At 35.7% G+C, this 27012-nt stretch overlaps 1 pseudogene; it reads right to left on the bottom strand.

The window, feature by feature from the left end:
• Nucleotides 1-289: 289 nt before the first annotated feature.
• LOC128652375 (serine/threonine-protein kinase tousled-like 1) overlaps nt 290-27012 on the bottom strand; it is a 42111-nt pseudogene continuing 15388 nt past the window's right edge.

Here is a 27012-nt window from a genome sequence, read left to right as displayed (position 1 = left end):
AATTTATATGCTAGTTCCTTTAGGGTTCTTTCCAAGATGTTAGTAATTGTAGTAATTATAAGTGTTCCAAGACCTTGTTTGGATTCCTTCTATTAGCTAATCCCGAAATGTCCCTGTATATAAGAATTTTTAGTTATGAAATCTAAATGTACTAGATACACTTTTTTTGTTCTACCCTAAATTCGTCTGTCCCAACAATAATGGTTCCCCCACTCTTTTACCACTAAAACTATATCCGAATATATTTGTACAGTCATAATTATTTTAAGCATGGATTATGTGATTTTAACTATGCAACTTTTGTAAATCCTGGTAGTATATGAGCCTAAAATCAAAATTGTATATTAAAAATTATCATACTTTAGTAGGACTAGAGACACTCTTACTTCTTCTCTGTTATTATATTATATATTATTTTTAATAATCATAATTCAGATCCCAATACTGCTATGTTTCATTTAAAACAGAGCGTTTTTTTCCCTATAGATCATTTGATAACATTTTTTATAACATTTTTTATAACATTTTTCTGATAAAAATCTACAGAGTAAGAATTTTTTAATATAATATCCCTAATAGATATTTTTAATATAATATCCCTAATAGATACTATTATTGGGATAAATTGCCCACATTTGCCTGCATATGCCCATTTCAAAGATGGAGCTGGCGGTAATACCGGTAAGAACCACAATGTCACTTCCGTCCGCAGCCACTTCCGGTCAAACCATGTGACTAATACGTCACTTCCGGTCTCGGCCACTTCCGGTTTCGCGAGCGCGAATTTTTGGCGCACTTTTTCTAGCATCTTGGCGCCAATTTTGTAAATCAATATTATTTAAGGTCAGTTTCAATTGAGCCTCACTATTGTCTTGAAAAAGGCCCCATCACAGGGCCGAAACGCGTCGACATTGGAGAGATTTGTGAGGCTCATATATCACCAGGATCAGCTTATTGGGTGAGTCCATTACCTGTTAGGCTCAGTCCCCTTAAGCCCTTTGTTTAGTGCACTTTATTTTTTCCACAGGTTTCCGGAGACCTTTGGACCTAAGAAGTATCTTCATCATTTGGCTGTCATTTGGATTAGTCATTTATTGGACTATGGACTTTGCTTTTTAATTTTTTATTTTTTGTTGTTCTCCCACAAAATTGGGTTTTATTATTGTCAAAACATCGTTTTATTATTACCCATTTTTTATCTTTTTTTTATCTTCTTTTTTGTCTTTCCTAGATGTTGGCAGATATTGTATTTTGATATTTATAGCATTTAGGAATTTGTTTAGGATACTTACAGCTTTTGACAGTTATAGCATTCAGAAATTTGTTTAAGAAACTAACAGCTTCTGACATAACCAGACCTGGTTCTTAGATATAACAGCTAAGGACAGCTCTAGTTATCCACCTTGTCTTTCTGACACATATGTGATTCACATTTTATTTTTGATTTTTACAGATCATACTGGTATTAGATCGTATTATATATATTCTTTGGTATATATATTTTTTTATATTTTTTGTACACATTTTTTGGTACACATCTATTGGTACATATTTTTCTCACAAGTGAATATATTTGTTTTTTCTCTTTTTTCTCACATATTTGCGTGTATATTGTACACCCACCTAAGAACTAATATTATTTTTATATTTCAATTCACCATCACATATTATTTTTATGCACTTTTTAGGCTTACACAGAGTCGCTTCAATTGGCTGTAACAAACCAGAATAGTAGTTTTCTTATGCTATCAGTGACCCCCACGTTAAGAATAAAGTCGTGATCAGTGAAGTTATCTGATCAGGTGGTATTAATCTACTGTGATTTTAAATTAGTGTGTACTATTAAAAGGATATATTTTACTCATTTCTTTTGTTATATTTTTGAACTTATTCGATTCATCTAAATTGGGGATACTGTTTTTAAACTTATTGGATTCATCTAATTGGTGATATTGTTTTATGTAATCTATATTAAGGTACCTGTAGTTTACTCTAGCCTTTATTGGCGCTCCTATAATTCTTTGTACTGTTTAACTCCCCAGGACCTTATTAGGGGGTCCTTTATAGTGCAGCAGGTAAACAGATCTAGGCGCTGTTCTGAACTCTATTTCTACGAACTTCTGACACCATGTCATGAGATGCAGGACACAGCAAAGATGGTACAACTCTATTTTATTGTAGAGCATGGGAATATACATCTGGTAGCATTGATCTCACTAACTAACTGCGACACAGACAAACGGACCTAAGCCCCGCCTCCAATCTGGTGACATCACTTCCCACTCTCATCACACTTACAATTAAAATAAAAAATCTTAACATTACATTAAAAAAAAAATAAGATTAAATAAAATAAATAAATCTAATATTACAAAAAAATCTAAAATTACAGAAAAAAATAAACAAAATTATCCAAAATAAAAAAAATTAAACCTAATCTAATACCCCTATAAAAATAAAAAAGCCACCCCAAAATAAAAAAAACCCTAATCTAACACTAAACTACCAATAGCCCTTAAAAGGGCCTTTTGTAAGAGCATTGCCCTAAAGCAAACATCTCTTTTACCTAAATAAAGCACAAATTACCCCTTAAACGTAAACCCCCCCCAGCCACCCAACCCCCCAAAATAAAAAAAAAACCTAACTCAAAAAAACCTAAGCTACCCATTGCCCCTAAAGGGGCATTTGTTTGGCATTGCCCTTAAAAGGGCAATCAGTTATTTTGCTGCCCATTAAAATAAAAAATCCCTAATCTAAAAAAAACCCCACCCAAAAAACAAAAACCTATGTCTAACCCCAAAATAGGTACTCACCATTCCTAAAGTCAGGCGGTGAAGATCTTCTTCAAGGCGGCTCCATCTTCATCCAGCGCAGGGACATCTTCTTTCTTCATCTGGAGCGAAGGCGACGCGGAGCAGAGGCGGTGACGGAGCAGGAACAGCGGCCACAGAGACATCTAGCGTGGAGGATCCTCTTCATTCGATCGTCACCGCACACTTAAGATTGAATGCAAGGTACCCGTTTTATATTTAGGGTATCTTGCATTCCTAATGGCTGAAATTTTCAAATCAGCCAATAGGATAAGAGCTACTGAAATCATATTGGCTGATTTTAACAGCCAATAGGTTTTCAGTAGCTCTCCGCTCTGGATGAAGAAAAAAGATGTCCCTGCGCTGGATAAAGATGGAGCAGCCTGGAAGAAGACCTTCACCGCCGGACTTCAGGAATGATGATACCTATTTTAATAGGCATCAAAAGAGCTCATTGCCCTTTTAAGGGCAATGCCCATACAAATGCCCCTTTAGGGGCAATGGGTATCTTAGTTTTTTTAGAGTTAGGTTTTTTATTTTGGGGGGTTGGGTGGGGGGTGTTTTTTTACTTTTAGTGGGTAATTTGTACTTTATTTAGGTGAAAGAGCTGTTTGCTTTAGGGCAATGTCCAACAAATGGCAATTTTAAGGGCTATTGGTAGTTTAGTGTTAGATAAGGGGGGATTAACAAGGTTACATTTTTCTTACCGGTGTTGTTAATGATGTAATCATATAGAATTCTTTTTAAAAAGCCAATTGTGCCAGGTTTAGCACGGTCTATGAGTAAGGCGATAGCTGAAACGCGTAAGACTGCTGCTACACCGGCGTTTTTACAGTGATGTATCTGGAATGATATCCTTTTATCTTTTATTAAACGTTAAGTTTTTACATTTTGCTCTGTCCCCTGCCCCTTTGTTTTTTTTTTTGAGTATTGTCGCAACTTTGGAACTCCTTGGGCGGTTTGCAGGGTGTCAGAGGCTAGGTGGAGGCGGAGCTGGAGAGCAGTGAGCACCGGGATTGTGTTCAGAGGTGCTGGGTCTGAGTGCTTAAGGCAGAACATTCGATCAGGCTACCGGTGACAGGAGAAGAGGTGTCATAACTGTGAGTTGTAAATCTTGCTGTATTCACGTACACGCATAATACTTTATATACACTGACATGCTAATATTAGATTTTTTTAATTTAATCTTAGTTTTTTTTATGTAATGTTATGATTATTTATTTTAATTTTAAGTTAGGATTTTATTATTTTGGTCAATTTTAATTAATTTATTAGTAAGGTAGTCTTTTTTTATTTTTGTAATTGGGGTTAACTTAGGTGGTGTTAGGTTTGGGGGCTTAGTGATTAGATTAGTTCTTTGCGGTGTGGGGGTTGGCCGATTAGGGGTTAATACATTTATTAGGTAGTTTGCGATGTGGGGGGATGGCAGATTGGGGGTAAATAGTGTAATTAGATACTTTGCGATGTGGGGGGATGGCGGATTAGGGGTTAATACATTTATTAGGTATATTGCGTTGTGGGGGGATGACAGCTAATACATTTTATTATTTTTTTATTACATATATAGGTTAATACATTTTATTATTTTTTTGCGATGTGGGGGGATTACGGATATAGGGGTTTTGAGGTGTCGGTTTATTTTTGGGAGGCGGGTTAGACTTTTACGGGCGATGTAACATTTTTTTTGTTTTTTACTTAGGCGTCGGCAGGTTATAAACTGACGTAAATCACTGGCGACTCCAGAATTGTCTATTTCCACACATTTCTGAACAACGCCAGTTTATCCGACTTACGGCAGTATATGAACTGCCTGCGCCGTATATGTGATTCACCCAATGTGCGAGGTGAACTTACGGGCGACACGGGTTTCAGCAGTTGCACTGAAACCTGTGCCACATGTGTAATCTCGCCCTTAGTGTCTATAAATCAATGGGAGCTACCATGTTGTAACATAGGTTACCTTCTCTGCTGTGGCCAATTAGGGCACAGTTATAAATAGGTCACTAGAGTGTGCAGCCAATCGCTGTGTGGAATATAACAGTGTTCTTCACTTCTATTTCTAACTGGAAGTGAAATGCTCACAATTTCAGAATGAAATTACAGGAAAAGAGGACAAAATAAATAATGAAAGTATATTGCAGACTTTTTGTTATAGATACAATTTATCATTTTATATTACCATCTCAAAGTGTTTAATGTCCCATTGATTAGGTTGTTTTACTAGCTACTAAGGGCTAGATTACAAGTGGCTTGCTAAATTTTGCCTTTTTTTATTTTGCCGGCTTTTGGCAGGCAACGGAAATAGCGTGCATATTACGAGTTAAAAGTAAAAAAACTCAAGCGCAATCGTGATTTATGCTCATCGGATTAGCAGGACTTGAGAGATTGCGTAAAGTGTAGGGAAAGAAAAAAAGTTGCATAAAACACAACATAAAAACACTTAAGAGTAGTTACACTCATATAAACACTATCTGATAAAAATGATTAAAAAAAAAATTACACTGTGTTAGATCTAAAGTGCAAAATACGCATATTTTACATTCCAATGTTCTTCACATAGAAAAAATTAAATTTTTATTATTAAAATATATGTCTATTATTCTAATAATGTTAAAGGGGCAGTAAACTTACAAACTAATGTTATATAATTCTGCACATAGTGCAGAATTATATAACATTAGCTTACCGGCAGCATTATACATTAAAGTATTGCAGATACATTTTATGTAAAAGCTCTCTTTTCCAGAACGCCGCTCCTTGCTCTACTGAGCGGGTCTGGTTTTTCCACAGTGCATCGCGGCAACACTGTCTAGTCACAGTGTGCCCGGTCGCGCCATTAAAATGAATGTAGCTCGCTCCTGCTACTAGACCAGAGTGGGAGCGAGCTACATTTATTTTAATGGCGCGACCGGGCACACTATGACTAGACAGCGTTGCCGCGATGCGCTGTGGAAAAACCAGACCCGCTCACTAGAGCAAGGAGCGGCGTTCTGGAAATGGAAGCTTTTACATAAAATTTATCTGCAATACTTTAATGTATAAAGCTGTTGGTAAGCATGTTAGGACCAGTCAACATTGGAACACCTTGTAAGTTGGTGACTGGCTTAAGCAAAATATGGTCATATTGTGTGACTAAGATCACAATTTTAAAATATGAGCTTAGGTGAATCTTTGCAATATTTAAAATGTTTTGATAATATAGAAGTGGATGTGCGGCAATATTCTATTTTGTGTGTGTGTATATATACTGTGTTTAGAATAATAATTGCAATTTTCTGTATGTGAAGGACATTGGAATGGGAAGTATTTATTACTCCTGTCAGGTTAGCGCACGAGCAACAAGTGTTAAGTTTCTTTCTTCTGCGCTCTACATTGACTTTTATTGAGAGAATATGTTAATGTGGTTGCGATAATTGGTTAGCGTGTGATGGATTTTGCTTGCATGCAAACTTTTTACTTTCAACTTGTAATACGTGCGCTACCCGACGCACGCAAAAAGCTTCCATCTAGCGAAGTTTATGCACAAGTGTAAGTGCTGCATAGTGCTCCACTTGTAATCTAGCCTTCAATTAGTTAAATAACTTTTAATTTAAGTTACTAATCTGTGTTACTACAGATTCAAATATTGCTCTGTGTTATCACTGGTATCAAAAAGGTGCAAAATCGCTGATTTGCATTTGTTACTGTCAACCAACAGGGGACAAAATTACTTATAAGGGAGTTTTAAAAATCTCTAATTAGTGTGTTACTGGCATTACTAGGATCCCAATGAGGGAAATTCCCAGCTCTATGTGTTTTAACACAGTTGGGGGTACAACTTAGCAACAGTTGGGGGTACAACTTGGCAACTGGAATGGGTATACATATAAATGAGATAAGGAGAACAGACTTTTAAACCTAGGTTTACAACATATTTAAACAACTAAAGTAATTAAAACATACAACTATGTAATATCCAACAACATTTTTGCTTTTAATATATCTTTACAGCTATTGTTTACATTGTGTGTATTTAGTGTGCAATGTGCCTTTAATTAACCAGTAATGTCACACCATTATTTTGTTGCAAAAAAACACACAGCAATTATGAAAATATGCCATCCCAGTATATTGAGCAGTCAGTGCTACAGGTCTTACCTGAATTAGTGGACATGTTACAACAAATCCCACATCCTTTACTACTGGAGTCATTATTTCATGCCCTATAAAAATAATATCCATAGCTGGTCAACACAAACATTAATGCAACAGTAAAAATAAGGAAGAAGGAAGAATCCTGCACAAGGGGAATTGAGTTATTTTGAAATTTCACCCCTGAGAAAATGATGGACCACAGTGATCCAAATGCTCTAGGTTACCTGTCATTGAATCACACATACTTTTTACTATATTACCTGGACATTTAACAGTTTGAGATTGTAATGTAAAACGTTTCTTTTCTTTTTTTTCAACTCTCATTGTTTATTTCTGTTTTGGTTACATTCTCTACAGATTCAGCAACATCGTAAAGAGACAGTTAATGTATATTTATGAAATAATGAAGAACAAAAAGCGCTGTTAAGTTAGGTGCTAGAAATGGTAAAAAAATATAATATGTGAACAAAATGTAAAATATTATGCAGAAGAATCACCTGTCAATGCAAATGCTAACCCGATAATATAAATAAAATTGAATCAAGTCAAGACAGGTCAAAACGGATAACAGTCACCGTGAACAGGATAAAAGAATACTTGAACTCAGTAGTCCTTTGTTATCGAGGAAAGGGATGCCTCTTTTTTTGTGTCCACTATTTGTATTGGGATCGATCCGTCTCCTGTGACGCCCTTGGTTTAAATCGGATGGTGCAGCGTGTTGTCTTCGCTTTTCCGTATGAGCTGTATATGTTTCATACAGATCACTAAGAGAGACGGTCGAGACTGCACGGCTCAAGTTTGATGTGGATACACGATAGATTGCTTGTTTGTTTTAGTAAGTGCATTTGTTTGCGCATATGTTTTAATAAAATTTGAAGCCACTGTTAATCGTAGATGCGCTTGTGTCTCCTATATTCCCAGTAACGTATTTAGGTTTTGTGCTGCCCTAGGCACTCAAAATTCTGCTGCCCCCCCCAACCCCTCAAAGATTGTAGGTCTTTTTTCCCATTAACATTTTTTTGGGTCAGTGTGTAAAATGTTTTCTTTGTTTGTTTTTTCATAACAATTCAAAAGAAAATGGGCTAGCAAAGCACTTGCATACAGGTGGGTTGAATTGCATGCATCTCATACCATTTTCACCCTGAGAGAAGGGAGAGAAAAGAAGGAGAGGGGAAAAAAGGGAGGGAGGGAGGGAGAGAGAGAGAGAAGAGAAAAGTGGGGAGGGAGAAGAGAAAAGGGGAGGGAAAGAATGGAGTGAAAGATGGGAGCAAGGGAGGGAGTTGAGAGAAAGGAGGGAGGGACAGAGGGAAAGAAAGAAGGGAGGGAGTTGAGGGAGGGAGGGAGGGAGTGAGTTGATGGAGAAAGGGAGTTGAGGGTGGAAGGGAGTTGAGGAAGGGAGGGAGAAAGGGAAAGAAGAGAGAGAAGAGGAAGGGAGGGAAAGAAGAATACACTTTGAAACAATCACTGCCCTTCACATGCAACAGCATACAGTAATTGCCATCATTCAAGTAATGAAACCTTTTAAGTGTCCGTTTACTATTTACTCCATGGGTTCATGAATGCAGAGAAAGCTAGGTATCAGAGTTTATGATTATACATCACAAGCTGATCTAAACAGTGCACATACACATCCAGTCTGTTAGTTACTAAGACCTGCAATAAGCACTGCGCTCGCAGATCCACCACAGCTGACAAGGGGAGGCAGCATATCGGCACAAGATCTTCTCCTCCAGCCTCACTTTGTAAGTTTATCCCCGGGCAAGTTTCTTACCAAGAATGCTTCCACTGCAAAAATGCTGGCAGCTCTAAATGAAGCAATGGTTTAAAAGAGCACTGCCTGTGAAGAGCGACCTTAATCAGTGCACGTGCCTTGTCTTCTCTGTAAAAGCCTGCACTTTATCGCTCACTGCCCTATCCTCTCTCTAAAAGCCAGCACACAGTACAATTCTGCTACCCTAGGCACCGGCCTTGTTGGCCTAGGCCATAATACACCCCTGTATATTCCTAATGTAAATTTATGTACAATGAAAAATTGAGATAGCTCGCAACATTTAAACAAGAACCACAGAACAATAAAACGTGCGGAGACGCTGAGAAACGCGTTGGATTTATTCACTTTGTGAAAGTTATATCTTTTTTTCCCCATTTTAAACAAGCTTTATTTTCATCAAGTGGTTACAATCAGTATATAAAAACAGGATAGAATTGTACAAAATTGAGTTTATCAGTCTTTGGGGTTTATACCTGTTTCTTGTACATAAATAGTTGATGACAAAGAAAGAAAGCAAAAAGAAAACGAATAAAGGAGAAAAAAAAAGGAGAAAAAGAAAGAAAGAACAACAACATTAACATTAACAATCGTCATGAGCCATATCTTAAATTAATATTGCAACTATTGTTGTTTTTAATTATCAGTTTTTAATGCTACATTTTGTATATTTTTATTAAAAAACTTTGGCTTACACTTTGGAGTCGCTTCTCATCTGTCAAACCCTGCAGGAAGGAGGTTGCGAGAGTTTTAGTGAGCTGGGACACTAAAATATCCCAGCATGTGAGTTTAGCACATTGTTGTGCCCTCAAATCTGTGAGTATAATTCATCCATTCTATACATCACAAGAAAGATTGTACAAGTTTGCTGCACTAGGAAGTGCCCTTTGTTTTGTTTGTCTTAGAATTAACCTTACTTGTGATTTTTGGTGGTTCCTTGCTCACCACAAAACATTCAGGGTAAGATACCAATATGTTTCTGCCCTTGTGCAGTCAAGTCCATTTCATCTACCCCATAACTATTATTATCCATAATTTTTGACAAACCAAAGTCTGTTATTTTTATCTGTCCACACGCCGTCCTGTCAACAAGAAGGGTATTTCCTGTTTTCAAATTATAATGGATTATAGGAGGTTTGATCTCATTGAGATAACATAGTTCATTGAGTATTTGAATTACAATTCACCTAGATTCTTTTTAGTCATTAACTTATATTACTTTAAATAGAAATCAAGGTCATTGCCTTCACAGTATGCTAGCACTGTACAAAACGTGTCTGTATCCAATGAAAAGTTATCATATCATTTAACTATTCTTGGATGCTCACGTTATTTGTGTATTCTATACTCTCTGCAGGCACGCTTGTGGTAGTTTTCCTTCTCATCTCACCAGCTTTTGTTATGTTGATTAATTTTCACAGCAGCGTAGCTTTGTTCATAAAAAATCAAAAGTTTTGTACACTTCACTAAAACCCACCTCGACCTACTAGAAGTAATAATCATTCAGCGTAAGGTGATCTTTAAATTGTGAAGTTTCTTCATTATTAATTATTTTAAGTTTTCGTATGTGAAGATTTCAAACCCTTTCCAATCATTCAAAGTCTGCCTGGATTTCAGCTTCTCCTTTTTTCAGATGCCCTAGCCTAAGTTTCTATATTTCATCCTGCTCATGGTACTCAGCTAATGTTAACAATTGGGGTAAATAGTTTTTTTTTTTTGTTTTTTTTTTAAAAAAAGGTCACTTTTGGCTCTATTTACCACTTTATTGTTCCTTTTGCTTTGGTTTAGAATTTGCAAAGGGTGTTTAAGAATTTTTTTTTTTGTTTTTTTTTTTTTGTTCCTTTTTTCATAAACACAGTGGAGATGTGTAAATATATTATATGGATGACTCATTTTTATGTTTTTCGCACTTTGCATCTTACTGTCTTTGTTTATTCACTAGTTAACTATTTATGTAGAATGTTGTGTAGATATTCAATCACTTTTTACAAGTTTATATGGACTTACATAATTTTGACACAAGATTTATTTATAGAAGAGAGATGTTTATTGTGCTTTAAAGACTCTGGGAAGAGGCTCTCTCTTTTTGAACACTCGTTGGTCTCATTAGAAAATATCTATAAATGTTTTACACTTAAATGTTATAATTATTGTGGAATCACACAACCCGGTCACAGGGAATGTCTATATAGGAATGCTATATTGAATAGATTGAAATATTTATTTAGTATTAAGTTTAAAGAGAATTATCTTTTTTTTTGTTCTCTTTTTCTCTTCTTCTTCCCTCTTCTTCTTCTCCTTCCTCTCCGGCCCCACCCTCCACACATAAAGTCCCAATAGACTATTTAGACAATTAGGATACTTACATGGAATGTAGGAGGTATACATTCTCCAATTAAAAGAAAGGCTGTAGCAAACTTTTTGAATAAACGGGCTATGGATATAATATGTCTTCAAGAAACGCATCTATCTGATCATGAACATACTAAATTTAAAGTCCAGGGCTATGTGGAAACTTTCTTCTCTTCCTATAAAAAGGCGACTAGAGGAGTTATGACTTTAATTCATAAAAATTTTGAACACGAGGTACTTAAAGTAATAAAAGATAAAGAAGCAAGATACTTGCTCCTTAGAATTAAGGTTCAACAACAAAACTATCTAATATTAAACTTGTATGGTCCTAACAACCCAAATGAAACATTTTGGAACCATTTAGTGAAGATTTTACTTAAATATGCACAAGATAATTTAATAATTACTGGTGACTTTAATGTCACACCAAATTCATTTCTAGATAGAAATAAAATAAGAGAACAGACATCAAATCCTAAGTATACCAAATATCATCTTAAATTCGAGAAAAAAATATTCAAAATGCTTTCGGAGACAATAAATGTGGTTGATATCTGGAGGAATTTAAACCCCAATTCTAGGGAATTTACTTGTTATTCCAAAACCCATAACACCTTCTCTAGATTAGATATATTCTTAATATCCGAAACACTAGTATCTAGAGTTACTAAAACACTTATCTTGGAACCCACTTTGTCAGATCATGCTCCAGTAACCCTAACAATTCAGTTAAAAAAGACAAGAACATCTAACTCTTTTTTTTTTTCCCACATACTTAATGAATTCTGCTAAATTTAAAGTATTTTTAATTAAAGCATGGCAAGACTTCTGCAATTTTAATAAACATAGTAGAAATAATGTCCCCATTTTTTGGGAAACAGCTAAACTATACCTCAAAGCAGAAATGATCTCTTATATGGCAAACCTGAAAAACAGCAAGCAAAAAGATTTAATGAGTTATCAAATAACTTAAAAAATGATTATGCATGCTATTTAAGTAAACCAAATAGAATTAATAGAAATAAATATTTCGCAAGTAAAAAAGAAAGAGATCAACATCTCCTGGTAAACGCACAAGACTCACTATATAAAAGAGCAGCAAAATTTAAGAGGTACGGAAACAAAACAGGGAAATTACTGGCCTCTATTTTTAAAAGGCAAGACCAAAAGAAATCAATAGTAGCTATTAAAAATAATAATATCATAACCCTGGACCAAAAACAAATAGCTAGTACTTTTCAAAACTATTACTCTGAACTTTACTCTTCACAAAATCCCCAAATAAAAGATATTGATACTTTCCTCAAAGGCACGGCTCTCCCTAAGATCTTAGATGAAGAAAGCGAGAATTTAAATGCACCTATTACGACTCAGGAAATACTTAAGGTTATTACTGCAATGTCTAAAGGTAAGGCTCCGGGTCCAGATAACTTGCCATTAGAGTTCTATTGGATATTAAAGGATGAGATTGTTCCAGTTCTAAAAGATCTTCTCAGCTCTTATTTTGATGACAATGTTAAGATTACAGAAGATTTTAAAATAGCTAACATAGTACTAATTCCTAAACCGAATAAAGATCTTTTGGAAGTAACTGCATATAGGCCTATATCGCTACTGAATCTTGATTACAAGATCTTAATGAAGATAGTGGCAGAGCGATTAAAATTAATACTACCAAAGTTAATCCACTCTGACCAAGTCGGCTTCGTAGTTGGTAGAACATCTGAGAAAAATATAAGGAAAATTCTCCAGGTAATTTCTTATTTTAAGACCACTAATTCCGCTCTGCCCGAGGCCTTCCTGCTATCCTTGGATGCAGAGAAGGCCTTCGACAGAGTGGAATGGCCTTTTCTGATCCGGGCCCTAAAGAGCTATGGATTTAGAGATAACTTTGTCAATTTCATTGACAGGATATACTCTGACTCCAGGGCATCACTTTTAATCAATGGCGATACTACAGAATCTTTTACACTCTCAAGAGGCACCCGTCAAGGGTGTCCACTTTCCCCATTGCTCTTTAATTTAGTATTGGAACCTTTGGCCATTAGATTGAGAGACACACTTCCAGGAATAAACATAGGTAATTCGGTACTAAAAATCTCTTTATTTGCAGATGATCTTCTTCTCTTTGTCTCTAATCCAAGAGAATCTATTGATGGGGTAACAAATCTCTTAAATGTATATAGTGCTATATCAGGATATAAGACTAACTTTTCCAAATCAAAAGTTATCTGGTTAAATAAGAAAAATGTACAAACCAATTATCAATTCCTTGATTCAGAGGTGCTGGAGTATTTGGGATTGAGACTCTCTATGGATCCTGTTCATTGGTACCAAGATAATATTCTCCCAGCTCTGCAGGAATCTAAGGAAAAACTGAGGAGCTGGGCACTCTTTCCGGTTACACTCTCGGGTAAGATAAACCTGTTTTAAAATGTTCATAATTCCAAAAATTTTATACCCATGTAGAATGCTTCCTTTACTAATTAAGAAGAGAGATCTGTGGAGATTTAATCAGGCTTTGAGATACTTTCTTTGGAGTGGACGAAAACCAAGAATAAAACTAGACGTATTATATCAGAAATATTCAAAGGGAGGTCTAGACTTACCAAGTCTGGAAAAATATAACTTAGCTACTATTCTTCGAACTCCAATTGACTGGTTATTTCAATCATTTAAACTATCGGATAAAGAAATCGAGGAACATATATGTTTTCCTCATGCCCCAGGATTTATAGTCCATGCTCCAAATAAACTCTTAGGGAAAGGAATCTCCAACCATATTTTATATAAAGATATCTTAATATCTTGGAGGAAAGTGATGAAATCCTTAGGCCAATCAACTAGTTTTTCTAAGTGGTTACCTGTTCAAGGGAACCTTTTCTTTCCGCTAGGCAACTCAGTTAATATTTATAGAAAATGGTCTCCATTTAAAGATCTTACTCTTAATGATTTTTTTGTCCCCAACTCAAAGAGATTATACAATTTTTTTGAATTTCAGCAAAAGAATCCAGGGGTTCAAAATAAACATGGATTCTATTTTCTTCAAGTTAAAAATTATGCCTATAGAACTCTAAAACTGGCTCCACATAGCTTTTTGGAACATCCTTTATTAGATTTTATTAAACCAGAAAAACCATCACTTTCTAATTTTTATAAAATATTGAAAACAACAGAGAGAAAAGATAAAATATTTCAGGTAGTCCTTCACTGGAAGGAGATTCTAAATATTACGGATCCCTTTGACGAATTTTCTTGGAGCTTAAAAAGAGTGCAATCATTAACACAATCAATTTATCTAAGGGAAACCCAGTTTAGGTTATTTAATAAAGATTACCTAACACCACAACGGGTGGCCAAATGGAACCCCAAAGTGAAGAATCAGTGTGTTAAATGTTCTTATATTGACCCAAACCTAGCCCATTTACTATGGGACTGTCCCAAGGTGAACCAGTTTTGGCTAAAAGTAGCCCATTATCTGTCTCTTGTGGTTGGATTTAGAGTAACTTTTTCGATTAAATCTATAATTCTTCTACTAGGTAATAAGGAATGGGGAAATAAGGAAAAATGTATCCTAACGACTATATTAGTGCTTAGGAAACTTTTGTTTAATAATTGGATTACTCCCAAAATACCTTCTATTAAGAAAGTAATAAACCTGCTAAAAAATGAGGTAATTCTAGTAGCCTATGACTATAGAATGGAAAATAAGAAGAACAATAATTTTATAAAAACGTGGAAAGATTTCATTCTTTATCAAGATATTAGTTTTGTAGAATATATACAAAAAATTAGTTGCGTAAAAATGTGAGGGGGGGAGGCGGAGAGGGGGGACTTCCTTTTAATTTTTTTTTTTTTTTCTCTTTCTTTTCTCCTCCATTAAGCTGAATTGATCTTGGCACCCGTGCCTCTTTTAAATTAAATTAACCTTGGTGTTAAAGACTCAGAAGAAAAATATAGATCCTTAGTTACCTTAGTGACAATATTTCATGTAATATTTTTCTTTTTCTTTCTTTGTCTGCAACTTATTATTCATTGTTGTATCATGTTTTTCTACATTAATAAAATAAAAAAAATAAAAAAAAAAAAAAAAAAGAATTGTTTGTAGATGGAGGTGTCACTTGGCCAATTGTTTTTCTTGTTGCTCAATATCTTCTTGATTCACCCATTTCTGGCTGCTTGACACGATTTTAAAAAGCAAAGACATCTGTTCACTGTTATGTAAATGAGGATCCATGCCAAACGGTTGTGAAGTGCCCCAGTTGTAATCTGTCCTGCATGCTTCTTTCTTTATTCACTAACTGTAGCCACCAATAAGCAAGTGCTATCCAGGGTGCTAAACCTAAAATGACCCGGCTCCTAAATTAGTCCAATACTGTTCCTTTATCAAAGGATAACAAGAGAATGAAGCAAATCTGATAATAGACGTAAATTCTAAAGTTGTTTAAAATTCAAATTATGAAATAAAATTTGGGGGTTTCCTGTCCCTTTAAGTTAATTTCTTATCAAGTGAAAAACAATCTAGCTAAAATGAGAGTGGATATTGCTTTTCTCCAGGAAATATACTTAAAAAAGAAGAGTTTAAGGAAATGAAGGCTAGATGGATCGATGATAAATATTATACTGATTATAGTATGCGAAGTAAGGGAGTTTTGATCTAATTTAGGAAAGTTCTTATGTATAAAGTATTGTTTAAAGATGTTAACCCTGAATTAATGTTATTTTGGGAGTAGAATTGCAACAGAGATTTGTATTGTGTAATGTTTATGGTCCAAATAGATAGGATTTAGAATTTTGGTACAGTGTACAAAATGTTACTTCCACATATGAATCTTAAAGGGACACTGAACCCAATTTTGTTTTCTTTCATGATTCAGATAGAGCATGAAATTTTAAGCAACTTTCTAATTTACTCCTATTATCAAATTTTCTTCGTTCTCTTGCTATCTTTATTTTAAAAGCAGAAATGTAAATCTTAGCAGCCATCCCATTTTAGGTTCAGCACCATGGATAGTGCACTGTCAGAAAAAATGTGCAAAAATTGTACCTTTAGGGGTACAATGGCTTGTCACTGGGGCAGTACCCTCAAAGGTACACCTGCTGTACCCTTTAAAATGGGTACAAATTGGTACCCTTGCAGATGGTACCTTTGAAAGGCAAATATGTACCTTTGGTGACTAGATTGGACCTCAGTCCTATGGTACCATATTGTATCCTTAAAAAATGGTGCAAATGTGGCCTTTTAAGGGTACTGCCCCAGTGATAAGCCCTTTGTACCTTGTGATGGCAAATTTGTACTCAACACAGCATATTACAAATGTTGTTCCATTAAATGTTTTATATAACATATTTCTAATATGCATTCATTTAATGTGTACTTTTTCAGGTAGTATTACAATAGCCACACTGCAGCTTTAAAAAAAAGTTTATCTACTTAACTGTAGCCATGTAGCAATTTCAAAGACTGCTGCAGAACCACCTGATTGAGCAAGGCTAAACAACCAGTTCCAAAAAGGGCTAATCAATGTGTTTTGTATCACTCTGTACTAGACTCTAAAAATACCCCATTTAATTTAGGGTGACATGCCACATAAAACATAAATATATAGAAAACATATAGAAAACAACATAATAATAAAATATAACTAACGAAAAGAAGGGGGATTCGGGGGAGGGGTAAACGATAAAACTCACAACCATACATTGAATTTTATTTTATTTCTTTTAAAAACAGGTTCTTAAACAGCTCTTGTTTATTTTATAGAGTTTAAAAAAAAATTTCTTTGTAATTTTAGTTAATACATTTGCTTTATGTTTAAGGGTTAACATCTTGATGCTCTAAATATAAACATTAAAATGTTAAGTGCTTGTTTGCTATTTAGAACCAGCAACACAGTATCATTGAATATATGGGTTATTAAAGGGACAGTCTAGTCAAAATTAAACTTTCATGATTCAGATAGGGCATGAAAATGTAAACAACTTTCCAATTGACTTTTCTTTCATGTAATTGGCAAGAGTCCATGAGCTAGTGACGTATGGGATATACAATCCTACCAGGAGGGGCAAAGTTTCCCAAACCTCAAAATGCCTATAAATACACCCCTCACCACACCCACAATTCAGGTTTACAAACTTTGTCTCCTATGGAGGTGGTGAAGTAAGTTTGTGCTAAGATTTCTACGTTGACATGCGCTTCTCAACATTTTGAAGCACGATTCCTCTCAGAGTACAGCGAATGTCAGAGGGACGTGGAGAGTATTACCTATTGAATGCAATGATTTTCCTAACGGAGGTCTATTTCATAGGTTCTCTGTTATCGGTCGTAGAGATTAATCTCCTACCTCCCTTTTCAGATTGACGATATACTCTCATATACCATTACCTCTACTCATAACTGTTTCAGTACTGGTTTGGCTATCTGCTATATGTGGATGGGTGTCTTTTGGTATGTACGTTTTTATTTCTTAAGACACCTCAGCTATGGTTTGGCACTTTATGCATTTATATAAAGTTCTAAATATATGTATTGTACTTATATTTGCCATGAGTCAGGTTCATGTATTTCCTTTTGCAGATTGTCAGTTTCATATTTGGGAATGTTAATATTGAGAAATATTTTTTCTTACCTGGGGTTTAGTCTTTTTTTCAATTGACTACTTGTTTCAAATTGCTGGCTGTCTTAGGCTCGCGGGTGCGCTAAATGCTACACTTTATTGTGCCATTCTTGGCGCAAGAATTTTTTGGCGCGAAAGGCACGTCCGTTGATGCAAGTTTGTCATTTCCGGCGTTCTAGTTGACACAGGGTTTCACACAGGGTTGCGTCGTTAGTGACGCGAGTGTGTCATTTCCGGACATGGTTGGCGCCAAAAAAAATTTCAGTTACGTTGTGCGTCATACTTGGCGCCAAACTTTTTTCATTATTTATTGCCCCATTGCTTTTGCCTCTTGCCTTTTTCTATGTCAGAGGGCTATGCTATTTGCATTTTTTCCCATTCCTGAAACTGTCATATAAGGAAATTGATAATTTTGCTTTATATGTTGTTTTTTCTTTTACATTTTGCAAGATGTCTCAATCTGATCCTGCCTCAGAAGTATCTGCTGGAACTTTGCTGCCTGACATCGGTTCTACCAAAGCTAAGTGCATTTGTTGTACAATTGTGGAGATTATATCTCCTAATGTCATTTGTATTAGTTGTCATGATAAACTTTTACATGCAGATAGAGTGTCCATCTGCAATAGTACATTGCCAGTTGCAGTTCCTTCAACTTCTAATGTACATGATATACCTATGAATTTTAAAGAATTTGTTTCTGATTCTATTCAGAAGGCTTTGTCTGCATTTCCACCTTCTAATAAGCGTAAGAGGTCTTTTAAAACTTCTCATAAAGTTGATGAAATTTCAAATGACCGACAACATAATGAATTATCCACCTCTGATGAGGATCTATCTGATTCAGAAGATCCTTCCTCAGACATTGACACTGACAAATCTACTTATTTATTTAAAATAGAGTATATGCATTCTTTGTTAAAAGAAGTGTTAATTAATTTGGATATTGAGGAAGCTAGTCCTCTTGATATTAAAACCAGTAAACGTTTAAATGCTGTTTTTAAACCTACTGTGGTTACTCCAGAGGTTTTTCCTATTCCTGATGCTATTTCTAAAATGATTTCTAAGGAATGGAATAAGCCAGGTACTCCTTTTAATCCTTCTGCAAGGTTTAAAAAATTGTATCCTTTACCAGCAATTGCAATAGAGTTTTGGGAAAAGATCCCCGAGGTTGATGGGGCTATTTCTACTCTTGCTAAATGAACCACTATTCCTATGGAAGATAGTACTTCCTTTAAAGATCCTTTAGATAGGAAGCTTGAATCTTATATAAGGAAAGCCTATTTATATTCAGGTCATCTTCTTAGGCCTGCAATTACTTTGGCTGATGTTGCAGCTGCTTCAACTTTTTGGTTGGAGAATTTAGCACAACAAGAATTGGATCCTGACATATCTAGCATTGTTCGCTTACTGCAACATGCTAATCATTTTATTTGTGATGCCATTTTTGATATTATCAAAATTGATGTTAGATCCATGTCTTTAGCTATTTTAGCTAGAAGAGCTTTGTGGCTTAAATCTTGGAATGCTGATGTGACATCTAAGTCTAGATTACTATCTCTTTCTTTCCAAGGTAATAATTTATTTGGTTCTCAGTTGTATTCTATTATTTCAACTGTTACTGGGGGGAAAGGAGTTTTTTTGCCTCAGGATAAAAAACCTAAGGGTAAATCTAAGGCTTCTAATCGTTTTCGTTCCTTTCATCAAAATAAGGAACAAAAACCTAATCCTTCCCCCAAGGAATCTGTTTCCAATTGGAAGCCTTCCTCAAATTGGAATAAATCCAAGCCTTTCAAGAAACCAAAGTCAGCCCCTAAGTCCGCATGAAGGTGCGGCCCTCATTCCAGTTCAGATGGTAGGGGGCAGATTAAGGTTTTTCATGGATGTTTGGGCAAATTCTGTCCAAAATCAATGGATTCAGAGCATTGTCTCTCAGGGGTACCAAATAGGATTCAGAGTAAGACCTCCTGTGAGAAGATTTTTTCTCTCACGCATCCCAGTGAATCCAGTAAAAGCTCAGGCTTTCCTGAAGTGTGTTTCAGATCTGGAGGTTTCAGGGGTAATTATGCCGGTTCCTTTTCAGGAACAACACCTGGGGTTTTATTCAAATCTATTCATTGTCCCAAAGAAAGAAAATTCTTTCAGATCAGTTCTGGATCTGAAAATTTTGAATCGTTTTGTAAGAGTACCAACTTTCAAGATGGTGACTATAAGGACTATTCTGCCTTTTGTTCAACAAGGACATTATATGTCTACAATAGACTTGCAGGATGCTTACCTTCATATTCCGATTCATCCAGAACATTATCAGTTCCTGAGATTCTCTTTTCTAGACAAGCATTACCAATTTGTTGCTCTTCCATTTGGCCTAACAACAGCTCCAAGAATCTTTTCAAAGGTTCTGGGTGCCCTACTCTCTGTAATCAGAGAACAGGGTATTGCGGTGTTTCCTTATTTGGACGATATCTTAGTACTAGCTCAGTCTTTACGTTCTGCAGAATCTCACACAAATCAACTTGTGTTGTTTCTTCAAAAACATGGTTGGAGGATCAATTTACCAAAAAGTTTTTTGATTCCTCAGACAAGGGTCACCTTTTTAGGTTTCCAGATAGATTCAGTGTCCATGACTCTGTCTCTAACAGACAAGAGATGTTTAAAATTGGTTGCAGCATGTTAGCACCTTCAGTCTCAGTCATTCCCTTCAGTGGCTATGTGCATGGATGTTTTAGGTCTCATGACTGCAGCATCGGACGCGATTCCTTTTGCTCGTTTTTACATGAGACCTCACCAGCTTTGCATGCTGAATCAATGGTGCTGGGATTATACAAAGATATCACAATTAATATCCTTAAATCCCAATGTTCGACACTCTCTGGTGTGGTGGTTAAATCACCAGCTTTTAGTTCAAGGGGCCTCTTTGTTCGGCCAACCTGGACTGTGATCACAACAGATGCAAGTCTTTCAGGTTGGGGAGCTGTCTGGGGATCTCTGACAGCACAAGGGGTTTGGAAATCTCAAGAGGGGAGATTACCAATCAATATTTTAGAACTCCGTGCAATTCTCAGAGCTCTTCAGTTTTGGCCTCTGTTGAAGAGAGAACCGTTCATTTGTTTTCAGACAGACAATATCACAACAGTGGCATATGTCAATCATCAGGGTGGGACTCACAGTCCCCTAGCTATGAAAGAAGTATCCCGGATACTTGTTTGGGCGGAATCCAGCTCCTGTCTAATTTCTGCGGTTCATATCCCAGGTGTAGACAATTGGGAGGCGGATTTTCTCAGCCGTCAGACTTTACATCCAGGAGAGTGGTCTCTCCATCAGGATGTGTTTTCTCAGATTGTTCAGATGTGGGGTCTTCCAGAAATAGATCTGATGGCTTCTCATCTAAACAAGAAACTTCCCAGATACCTGTCCAGGCCCAGGGATTCTCAGGCGGAAGCAGTGGATGCGCTGACACTTCCTTGGTGTTATCAACCTTCTTATATCTTCCCGCCTCTAGTTCTTCTTTCGAGAGTGATCTCCAAGATCATCATAGAACAATCTTTTGTGTTGCTGGTGGCTCCAGCATGGCCCCACAGGTTTTGGTATGCGGATCTTGTTTGGATGTCCAGTTGCCAACCTTGGCCACTTCCGTTAAGGCCAGACCTACTGTCTCAAGGTCCGTTTTTCCATCAGGATCTCAAATCATTAAATTTGAAAGTATGGAAATTGAACGCTTAGTATTAAATCATAGAGGTTTCTCTGACTCAGTAATTCTTCTAGAATTCTTTTAGAATTCCTAGAATTTTACAGTTTCTCCAGGATGGTTTGGATAGGGGTTTGTCTGCAAGTTAATTGAAGGGACAAATCTCTGCTCTTTCTGTTTTATTTCACAGAAAGATTGCTAATCTTCCTGATATTCACTGTTTTGTACAGGCTTTAGTTCGTATTAAGCCTGTCATTAAATCAATTTCTCCTCCTTGGAGTCTTAATTTGGTTTTGAAGGTGTTACAGGCTCCTCCTTTTGAGCCTATGCATTCTTTGTATATTAAACTAATTTCTTGGAAAGTGTTGTTCCTTTTGGCTATCTCTTCTGCTAGAAGAGTTTCTGAGCTATCTGCTCTTTTTTGTGAATCTCCTTTTCTGATTTTTCATCAGGATAAGGCGGTTTTGCGGACTTCATTTAAATTTTTACCTAAGGTTGTGAATTCTAACAACATTAGTATAGAAATTGTTGTCCCTTCCTTGTATCCTAATCCTAAGAATCCTTTGGAACGATATTTACATTCTTTGGATGTGGTAAGAGCTTTGAAATATTATATTGAAGCTACTAAAGATTTCAGGAAGACTTCTAGTCTATTTACTATATTTTCGGGTCCTAGGAAAGGTCAGAAGGCCTCTGCCATTTCCTTGGCCTCTTGGTTAAAGCTTTTGATTCATCAAGCTTATTTGGAGTTGGGTCAAGCCCCACCACAGAGAATTACAGCTCATTCTACTAGATCAGTCTCCACTTCGTGGGCTTTTAAGAATGAAGCTTCAGTTGATCAGATTTGCAAAGTAGCGACTTGGTCCTCTGCATACATTTACTAAATTCTACCGTTTTGATGTACTTGCTTCTTCTGAAGCAGTTTTTGGTAGAAAAGTTCTTCAGGCAACTGTTTCAGTTTGATTCTTCTGCTGCTGTTTTAAGTTTTTCTTTTCTTCATGAGAATAACTTATATTTGGGTTGTGGGTTATTTTTTCAGCTTTTGGCTGTTGTTTTTTTTTTATCCCTCCCTCTCTAGTGACTCTTGCGTGGAGTTCCACATCTTGGGTATTTGATACCCCATACGTCACTAGCTCATGGACTCTTGCCAATTACATGAAAGAAAACATAATTTATGTAAGAACTTACCTGATAAATTCATTTCTTTCATATTGGCAAGAGTCCATGAGGCCCACCCTTTTTATGGTGGTTATGATTTTTTGTATAAAGCACAATTATTCCAAATTCCTTTGTTGATGCTTTTTACTCCTTTCTTTATCACCCCACTACTTGGCTATTCGTTAAACTGAATTGTGGGTGTGGTGAGGGGTGTATTTATAGGCATTTTGAGGTTTGGGAAACTTTGCCCCTCCTGGTAGGATTGTATATCCCATACGTCACTAGCTCATGGACTCTTGCCAATATGAAAGAAATTAATTTATCAGGTAAGTTCTTACATAAATTATGTTTTATCACTAAATTTGCTTTGTTCCCTTGGTGGTATTTTTCAAAAGCTAAACCTAGGTAGGCTCAAACTGATTTCTAAATCGTTGAAAACCGCCTCTTAGCTCACAGCATTTTGAAAGTTTTTCACAGTTAAACAGTACTAGTTCATCTGTGTCATATAGATAACAATATGCTCACTCCCATGTAGTTATTTAGGAGTCTGCACTGATTGGCTAAACTGCATGCCTGTCAAAAGCACTGAGATAAGGGGGCAGTCTGCAGAGGCTTAGATACAAGGTAATCACAGAGGAAAAACATATATTAATATAACTGTGTTGGTTATGCAAAACTGTGGAATGGGTAATAAAGGGATTATCCATCTTTTTAAACAATAACAATTCTGGTGTAGACTGTCCCTTTAAGTATTTTTTTGCTTTGCCCACTTCTTGCATATTACCAACTAAGGCCTCTCTTCCATTGAGTCGTAATTCAGTTTGCGTGCACTCGCAAACCGATAAATATGCTGTCGGAAGCAATATCGTTTATTGACTGTTTCCAATGGCGCGTTATACCTCAATATCGGCAGCCGGACTTCGGCTGCCGAAAAGATCTTCGCGTCCCATAGAAAGTAATAGAAGCCGTTAATCGATAAATTATACCAGGTTTCCAATGAAAGCGCTAACCGTTAATACACTGTCGGAGTCTGTCGATACATTGAGAAATATTACACCCAGCTCAACTAGGTGTAAAAGAGGAAAATTGTGCTTTTTGAGACCTATTTTCTATTGAAATTATAAAACTTGCAAACAATGCAAGTGTTTTAATGTAGAAATAAATTGTTTTAAGTAATTTTTATTGTTGTCTCATGTATAGAAATAGTTGAACTTATATTCTAATAGAAATATCAGTATATATTTAAATATAATAATATATGCAAGAACATATCTACAGAATGCAAACTAGACCTATGCCTAGGGCAGAAATAAATATTACTTATATTAATGAAGTGGTAAATATAATTATATTAGAAAATAGTATTTGATTATTAAAAATATGGATAAGTGTATCTTTATTTTTCTTGAGAGGTGATCACCGGTAAGGAGCACGGACATTAAACGTAAATTCTATAGCGTAAGGTCGGGTTACCTTAGCAACTAATTGATTTTCAAGAAATCCGACATCAGATGGAAGCGTTAACACAACGTTAACTTACAGCTACACGAAAAGAGCGACTGCACGCTATCCGCAAAATATTTCAATGGAAACCTGGTACTAAAATGGAGCCGTAAATTACTTTTAGCTGTCGGCCGCTTCAGTAGCTTACGGCTCCATTTTTAACGACTCAATGGAAGCGAGGCCAAAGGTTGAACATAATTATTTTGCTGTACACCATGTATGTTGCATTTATTTTGGGTGAATGACAGTTATGTGAATATGAATAATTGAGCTGTACAAATTATATGGACTTGCACGGTTTGGCAGCCTTGAACCATCCATCCCCCTCAACCTTTTAGTCACACAAGTGATTGTACCTTTTTGGGGGGATTAAATGGCACAGACATGGACCCTTTGACAGTTGGAAACATATTTGTACCTTATTTACCGCTAAATGATACATATTAGTTCCTTAAGGTGTAATTATGATTCATTGAGGGTACAAACACAGCAGTTGTACCCTAAGTGTTTACAAACGGACCCTGACCGTACCCTTTTTTCTGACAGTGTGTTTGCTTATTGGAGGCTTACATTTACCCACCAATAAGCAAGCATAACCCAGGTTCTCAACCAGAAATGGGCCAGCTCCTATGCATCACATTCCTGCTTTTTAAATAAAGATAGCAAGAGAACGAAGAAAAATTGATAATAAGAGTAAATTAGAAAATTGTTTAAAATTGCATGCTCTATCTGAATCATGAAAGAAAAATTTGGGGTTTAGTGTCCCTTTAAGTTAATATTATTGGGATATTTAAATTGGACACCATATTCTGATATGGACAGTTTTAAAGATCCTCAAGCTACTATGAGTAAGAAAATAAGGTTCTCACATGCAAAAAGAGAAACTAAATTGTTTAAACATTATTTGGAGATTACAAAACCCAGAAAAAAAAAGGATTTTATGTGTAATTCCAAAACCCATAATACTTTCTCTAGGATACATTTTTTTTCTTATCCCTAAAGGGTTAATTGATAATGTTAAAAAAGTTAATATTTTTCAAATAATGTTTTCAGATCATGCTCCGATTTAGTTTGAATTTATAGTAGTGAGATTGGGAACATTTTCCTTTCCAAGATATTTAGCAAAATATGTAAATTGTATGCAGTTTTTACAACATAAATGGAATGAATATGAACCATTAAATAGCCAACATAAAGGTAACACCTGAGCTTTCTTGGTTTGGTGGAAAGATTTAATGGAGTGGAAATTACCTCTTATCTGACTAAGCTAAATAAGATAATGAATCAGCAATTGGAAACTAATTAAAGCATATAATAAATATCTTAAAATCCCATCTTTGGTAAATAGAAAAGAGTATAATAATAAAAGAAAACAAGATTCTTATTGTAAAATAACATGTCAGCAATGTATTAAAGCTAATGGAATATTTTATACACAAGGAGATAAATCTGGTAAATTTTTGGCCAATTTAATTAAAGTGGAGAAAAAATACTTATATAAACATAATGGGCCTAGATCAATACCTTGGGTCGTCTACTTTAAAAATATATATAGTTTTCTGTGGGATATAAAAAACCCAGAGGCTCTATTTCTGTTTGAACAGAGTGATAAGAAAAATGCTAAAAATTCTACGGTACTTTGGGCAAGTTTTTCTCTGAAATGCCCAGTAGCGAAGAGGTTAAACTATTAGGCACAAATAATTTACTTTGGCTACTACTTAGTATGCCCTAGGGTTTTTTTTTTTTTAATCTTGTGCCTGCAGCTCTCTTCTAAGCCATTTTCTTATTTTAACTCTTTACAAGTGCTGGTTAGTGAAACCTCATCTCCACACTGGACGCGGCCATCTTGGAGTTAAAGTTTTCATGCACACAGAAGCAGCGTGAATTCACAGATCTGTGATACTGTTGTCTTTTTGACAAGCCATATCATGCACTTTAGTTTAGAGTGCGCAATACAGAGCAGGAACTGTACATTTTTGTAGTGGTTGCATTTTTTCTATATTATTCCCAATGACATTATATATATATATATATATATATATATATATACACATACACATACACACACAAAATAGAATATTGCCGCACATCCACTTCTATATTATCAAAACATTTTAAATATTGCAAAGATTCACCTAAGCTCATATTTTAAAATTGTGATCTTAGTCACACATTATGGCCATATTTTGCTTAAGCCAGTCACCAACTTACAAGGTGTCCCATTGTTGACTGGTCCTAACACGCTTAATTTGTTTTATTTATTTTTTCGTTATGTTTTCAACTGTGTTTAAAAATAGAAACATGTAAAGCTTCTGTATTTTATTGTGCAAGATCATCCAAAGTGCAAGGTACAGCTCTCTAAAAGCCAGTAACATCACTATGTGTAAGCTTACTGCTTCTATCAATACGCATGCTACAAGATGGCAGCCCAGTGTAAAGAAGCAGAGCTTTTCTAACTGGCTTCTGAAATGGGTTAAAGGTACATTATACACAAACTGTAAACTACATGATTATGAACCTTCATATATACCAATAATTTTGCAATGAATACTGAGTATATTGTTTTATATTTATTCTTTTCACTGATTTCCCTGTCCCCCAGAACAAAAGAACCCCTGCTAACCAATCACAAACTAATATTCAGATACAGCACAAACTCTGTTTGCACATGTGCAGACTGGTGTAGCCTGCACTCTGTATTCCCTTAAAGAGATACTAAACCCAAATGTTTTCTTTTGTTATTCAGATAGAGCATGTCATTTTAAGCAGCTTTCTAATTTACTCTTACTATCAATTTTTCTTCATTCTCTTGCTATCTTTATTTAAAAAGTAGGAATTTAAAGCTTAGGAGCCAGCCCATTTTAGGTTTAGCACCATGGATACTGCTTGCTTATTGGTGGCTACATTTAGCAAACCAATAAGCAAGCATAACCCAGGTTCTCAACCAAAAATGGGCCAGCTCTTAAGCTTTAAATTCCTGCTTTT

The sequence above is a fragment of the Bombina bombina genome, chromosome 3 (genome assembly GCF_027579735.1).
Source record: "Bombina bombina isolate aBomBom1 chromosome 3, aBomBom1.pri, whole genome shotgun sequence".
Taxonomy (NCBI): Eukaryota; Metazoa; Chordata; class Amphibia; order Anura; family Bombinatoridae; genus Bombina; species Bombina bombina.
Note: the sequence above shows the minus strand (reverse complement) of the source record. Positions and strands in the feature narration are given on the sequence as shown.